Raw genomic sequence first — 5,557 nt, 5'->3', positions numbered from 1 at the left:
CGAAGGTATACGGAACATACACCAAATGCTTTGCTTTCTTCTACGATCAACCTCAATGTATCATTGAATGTGTGCCCATGAGGCGAGGCTGTCAAGATGATGAGGTGACGGGAGGATGAGCATCGGCGAGCCACAGATTGTGGGCCGGCCGATGACGAGGACATGGATCCCAATGTATGTATAACATCTCTTCGCTTTATTATTATCCGAATTCTGCGTGGGGAAATCCGGATGAATTTGGAAATGAAAAATCTTGTTCTCCGCCAACTCCTATTTATCTCCTCATGTCTTGTGCTCCACCATTCCTCTAGAGCATAGGCTGATTCTTATTATAAGCTTTGGTAGCGAGTGAGAAAACAGAGATGACGTCCCAATTAATACTTCTCGTGGTATTACTTTTCGGTTTTTAAGCGAGATCAGCTATTATGTGAATACATTTTCTTAAGTCTTCAGGTTCGTTTTAGAATGACTTTTATTTGCTGACATTATAGAACTATGAAAATATTAAATAACAAGTATATTAGTAAGGTTTTGCATAGAGATGTGGATCCGTATTGATTAGTAATCTTACGTAAGTTCATAAGGTGTTGTGAAACTGTGGTTCTCTTATGAATTAAGGTTTTTCACCGGTGCCTCGGCTACAAAAGGTTATATACTTTGATCGAGACCAGGAATTACTTTGGTATGTCCTTCCCGGGCATAATAATAGAGCAGGTGGTAAAACCTCACCCATTCCTCAATTAATTTGTTCCTACGGCTAAGGAAGATGATAGTGCTTGCTATATGTACATAGTGATGATAGTGCTTGATAAGTTGTCGCTGCTCTTGATCCACATGTTATACATGATGCAGGTGTTGAGTTTGTCACTTCCGAGAATCGTTGTTTTGGGTAACCAGGGCAGCCTGAGGGTACTACCCGGCCATGCAAGGGGTCCGAGAGGGGCAAATCAATCTGGTTCACACGTTTTCACCGATACGGTAAAAATTGGCTCCCGCTTCTACTCCAGCCGTTGGATGCGGTTCATTTTTCCTCACTTGTTCATCCTCCAAGCAAGTCCATGACGCATGGGACCGAGTACATGCGGGATTCACCGAGCGAGAGGAGCGATGCTGCTCGTCCGCGTCGCATGCTTTGGCTGTTTTCTCGTGGGAGTGGGTAGACAAACCCTAGCTGGACAATCCCCATCTCCACTCCCATCTGCCCAATCCTCATCTCCACTTCCCTCCGCCGCCTCTCCTTGGCCGATCTCCACCTTCCGCCTGGACGCGGCCGCAGCAACGGTAGAAAACACGCGCCTGAGCGAAGGCAGCTGGATGCGACAGCGTCGGCTGCATGCGGCGATGGAGGCTCGCCGGATGCGCGGCGCTGGCCGGACGCGGCGGTGGAGGCTCGCCGGACGGCCGGACGTGCGGTGGAGGCTCGCCGGACGGCCGGACACGGCGATGGCTGGATACGGCGGCTGTACGGGCAGCGGCGAGGGCGCATGCCCAGGCTCCAGCTCGCCCGCCACCGCGCGCCGGAAGCGGGAGCCGACGGCGGCGGCCGGACAAGGCAGAACGGCAGCAAGGATACGCGGTCGGTGCGAGATGCGGCTTTCCCTCGTCTCTCTCGCTCTTCCTCTTTACTTATCTCTCTCAGATCTCACTCTTTTTTCTCACTTTTCAGCTGTAGGGAACGGTGGTGGAGTGGGTATGACCGTGTGAGTCAAGGATGGCCAGGATCCGGGGCAGGGCCGGCCAAATCGTGTCGGGCGACGGATTTCGACAATACAGGGACAGCAACGGCAAGCATGGCTGGTTTTAAGACGCCAAGGTGGGCTTAAGGTGAGCTTTTCCCAAATCCCAATCCCAATACGATACCATTTAGTTATTGCAGTCATTTATGGATAAATCTTGGTTCTCGACTTCTCATTGACTGATTTATATTTTATAATGGTTGTTCGAGTGTGTTTGTGCCTAGGCTGAGCGGATCGAGTTGTATAATGCACATACCACAACTATCGTTGTTGTGGTCACTCAGGCAGGTTCTCGAAGGTAAAGTGACTCATTTCCATCATGTCGGATGTTTACGGTTGCTTGAGTTAGTTTGATAATTCCGAGTAGCATGTATCAGATTGGGTTATGTTCGTTCTAATACAGTTTGGTTTTCAGATATTTTGTGTATTAGCTAAGAGCTCCTAATAATTTGTTTTTTCTCTTTGCAGCTACTATTTTAGTAAAATATTTGATGTGCTAAAACAATAATGTGGGAGAGAAGTCGTTTCTCCAATGAAAAATAATAGGTATAGTATTTTTTTTGTTTTCAGTACCATTTCAGGCTTCAAGTTAGCTGGAAGGGAATACAACGAGCAATGTTGGACCATGTGGTTGTGCATTTCTATGTGTATCTAGGCTCAGTGCAATAGAATTTGGTCATTTTTGTCCAATATTTACTTTAATCTAGGGTGCCCACTACTATCAAAGATACGTCCGACAATTAAATCCTATTTCCTCCGGGTTTGTTTATGGTGGTCAAGCGCAGTTTTTAATGGTGAGACCCGTTGGGAACCAAGGCATTGCAGGCAATGGTGTTGTTGACGGTGTTGGTGAGAATTGTGATGCCTCACAGGTACAATAATACAATCCCGCTCGATCATTTAGTTTTGGGGACCTTGCTACTGATTTTAACATTCCGATATTTATTCGTGTTTTTAGTTCCTAGCGGGATGGCATCGACAAACTTTGCGAATAATAATTGACTTTCTCTCGCTTTCCCGATGTATGGGAGGATGATAATAATTGATTTATCTTCAATGATTTTATCTCTTTGTTCTGTCCATTGCGGGTCTTTGGGCAATAAGATAAATGAAGCATATGTCTGATGAAAAAGGACATATCCGCCAAAGAACAAGGCAGCTTGTTTTGATGCCCTTGAGAGTTTGCCAGCCTTCTTAAATTATGTGTGCTTAATTGCTTTTGTTACTATTTGGCCCGATGCCAAAATTTAGTCAAGGTTATGTTTTATTTTCCCCCGGTTCATATTTGGAGACTAAAAGAGCAAATATTTGAGTTGCCAATTTGATATGCGGAATTTGACTTGGTTTTCATTGGCTTCTTTTAGGCACAAAACCAATCAGAACTTTTTCTTTTGCAGCATTTATTTGCTTTCTTTGTTTCTGCCTTCTCATTGTTGCATGATCCTTTTGAGGATCCTTGGGTTGCTGAATTTATTCATGAGAATTTTCCGTCAGGAAAGCCACATGATTAGGTACTTTGAGTCATGCTGTTTGTGTATACACGAGTTAACAAAAGAGCTTATTTTCTCAATGCCATATGGTGATTCAAACTTTGCTTTCATTTTGGCGTACTTAGTTTGGCGCCTGGTCCCATGTTGTGGTTAATACAACTTAAATATATATTAGAGTTTGTTTCCATCAACTTGTGTTATTTAGACCGAAAGAAATGATATGGTAATATAATTTTTCTAATAGAGTATTAGATTACAATTATACTTCCTTGCAATTGGTGTTCCTGTGGCTAAATAAATTTATGCTATCCATGTACTCGATGTACATGCTTTATGCCCTACACCTTATGTCTCTCTTGCTAGGGAGGAAAAGAAAGAATATTGTTATCTGTTCATGAGCATGATTATGATCTCAAACAATTGACCATTTGCACCCTTCAGAGTTACTGTCATTTACTGTTATAAGACTTTCTTGTGGTTCTTGCTTGTCCTGGTAAAGCAAATATATGGTTAATCCTATACATAGCATACACTGAGGTCGCAGCATGAGTTTGACACCACAGCTTGGTTTCCTTCAAAGGTTTATGTGCAATTCAGTGTACATAGACTCGATCATGTCTATCCGACTCGCTTTTTTTGCCTAATATGTTGTACTACCTTTTGCACCGCTTAAATCTCACTGTCATAGTCATTCTAATGTACAAGTACCTATAGTTGACTCGGACTAAAAGTGATTGCAATGAGCGAACACTGATTCTGTAAGAATTATGAATTTGCATTTCTATGTATTTAGTCATTTACTCATGGTTAATACACTCTACTAATATACCATCTAATTGGTTCGGTTGTGTTATTTGATTTAATCTCCTGTGAATAAGTATTCAAAAATTATTTATGCGTACTTGTGCTATGTTTGTGCTTTAGCTAATTGTTTTGGCAATCATCTCGGAAGCAATTTTGATGTGGTGGCTTGTTGGTGCTAATTAATTCGTTTGATCTTACCAGCAGGAACCGTGTTTCGCTACATCATATCTTGCTTGATGGAACTTTGCATGCACACTGACCATGGAACTCACTCATGGTAGGTGGGAACTGGATACCGTGCATTCAAAAGGTTATTGTGTGGTTATATTTAGATATATTTTATAAATTTCCTGTTGCTTGTGCTAATATGTATTATATTGAGTTATTGGCATTCTTATATGATTTTCAGATATTCTGAGTCATGCTAATATGCTAATTGGATCTTTGGTTGTATTCAATATGGTCGTTGACTTGTTACAATATTTCAGAGATCTAGCAGTGTAAAATAAAGTATATGGAAATCTGAAGTCGCAGATTTTTGGTAGTTGCAGTGCGGATATTTGGAGACCTCATGATTTGTGTTTTGAACCCGACCCTGATTAAAAAATCTGGTCCAAAATTATGTGGTGTACAATATCTCAATTTTTTTTGTGAAATATGGTGCTTAAATCGTCAATGAGGCCGACCTGGTCGACGGTGTGATTTGGCTGGCCGCGTGGACCGCCGGTCAAGGAGATGTGGCGTCCTTGCCAGCCTCGTCATGGCCGCTCATCAAGTCGACGGCGGCTGCTCCCACGGTGAGACGAATATATCTCGCTTCTTTCTCTGCCCTTGATTTTGGGCTCCAATTTTTCGTTGATTCGTTGGGTGCATTGTCCTGTCCAGTATATACTCGCTAGGCTAAGAAGAGAAATTGTCGTAGCTGAAAACCAAACCTACTTGCTGCACAACAACTACCTGAAAGTTGAGGACGCCCGGTCAACAACTGCATTATGTTGGTGCAATAAAATGCACTCGTCATCATATAAATCTTAACCGTGAGAAACTACTGTTATACCGATGTTTCTTGCTCGTCATTACCGATGCATCAGCACATGGCATTTTTCTTACTCGTTATACTCGATGTTTCTTGCCTGTCGTCATTCATACTCTCATACTTCTTTCGATGTTTCTTACCGATGCTCCACATCCCGTGTAGGTACCCTGTCAATTATGCATTTTATAAGGGATATTGCATTCCCTAAAAAGGATGGGTAGCTCATCGGTCTTTTTCGAGAGTAGTTTGGTTGAACTACTGAGTACTCGTCAAAGATTATGCAAGACCCCGAAGCCATTGATGACGAAGCATGAAAGGCTGACTAGGTTGCATGTGTGGTTACAGGAAAATGAAGCGACCTCTGCATCAGTTTGTGAACTAAGCAAGAGATGTGCGGAGATCAAGTGTAAGTATGATGCCCGAGCAATACATTTCAGTTGCTGGACTTCTTAGACAATAGTTAGCTTGTCTGTGAATATTTCACTGCCAAT

General features: G+C 42.7%; 1 long non-coding RNA gene across 1 annotated transcript; it reads left to right on the top strand.

The window, feature by feature from the left end:
- The first annotated feature begins 2,886 nt into the window (after positions 1 to 2,886).
- LOC124667927 lies at positions 2,887 to 5,286 on the top strand. The gene is made up of 3 exons (XR_006991479.1): positions 2,887 to 3,247; positions 4,232 to 4,827; positions 5,229 to 5,286. It is a non-coding gene; the product is annotated as an uncharacterized LOC124667927 (long non-coding RNA).
- The last annotated feature ends 271 nt before the right edge of the window (positions 5,287 to 5,557 follow it).

The sequence above is a fragment of the Lolium rigidum genome, chromosome 6 (genome assembly GCF_022539505.1).
Source record: "Lolium rigidum isolate FL_2022 chromosome 6, APGP_CSIRO_Lrig_0.1, whole genome shotgun sequence".
Classification (NCBI taxonomy): Eukaryota; Viridiplantae; Streptophyta; class Magnoliopsida; order Poales; family Poaceae; genus Lolium; species Lolium rigidum.
The sequence above is the reverse complement of the archived record's forward strand: the minus strand, read 5'-3'. Positions and strand labels throughout refer to the sequence as shown.